Here is a 681-nt window from a genome sequence, read left to right as displayed (position 1 = left end):
CCCAAAAGGAGCTTCCTATCGCCCCGAATGGGAAGGGGGGGAAGGGGGTGGCATCACTCCCCCCTGCCCCTCCCCTCTCTCCGCACGCCGGAGTTTCCTCCCCGGGCCGGGCATCACGGGTGCCCTGCGGCTGCCACGCGCTGGAGCCTGCAGAGAGCAGCGGCGCCGCCTCCCCGGGCTCGATGCGTGCACGGCTCTCGGCGCCGGGAGCAAGCGGGAAGAAAGTTTTGCAAGGAAGCACCATCGCTGGGGAGACTTAAAATGGCTGGCGAGCTTGCACACGACCCGGGCGGCGACGTGCCCCACCCGGCCCTGCCTGCGGGGAGCCTCCCACGCCCGCTGCCCGCGCCAGGCAGAGCCCCGCGCCGAGCAGGGCAGGGCAGGGCAGCTCGCTACGCGTCGTCGAGCTCAGCTGCCAGGCTCCGAAGGTTACCCAGCGGAGTTTGCAGCCGGTGCTCATGACACCGAGGTGGCAGGGTCGAGCCCCTCTTGCGCTAGCACAGCCCTGGAGGCCCCTTCCAGCCTCGGGAGACTTGCAGGGCCGCGGGCACGGCTTACAGCGGGGGAGGGGGCGAGAGAGCATCTCGCAGGGGGCTAAGGGCGCTTGGCACCCGGGGCGAAGTGCCCGAGGCGAGGCGGAGGGAGGGGGGCCATTGCATGCGGCCGGATCCCGCACAGCCC

The 681-nt window shown here is 71.5% G+C and overlaps 1 protein-coding gene across 2 annotated transcripts in view; it reads right to left on the bottom strand.

Annotated features, from left to right (window-relative positions):
* Positions 1-681, bottom strand: part of BCOR (BCL6 corepressor) — a 54,074-nt gene that overhangs the window by 51,290 nt on the left and 2,103 nt on the right. The window lies entirely within an intron of this gene.

This window comes from Alligator sinensis, unplaced genomic scaffold, assembly GCF_000455745.1.
Source record: "Alligator sinensis unplaced genomic scaffold, ASM45574v1 scaffold243_1, whole genome shotgun sequence".
Classification (NCBI taxonomy): domain Eukaryota; kingdom Metazoa; phylum Chordata; order Crocodylia; family Alligatoridae; genus Alligator; species Alligator sinensis.
This window is presented reverse-complemented; position numbering and strand designations above follow the sequence as displayed.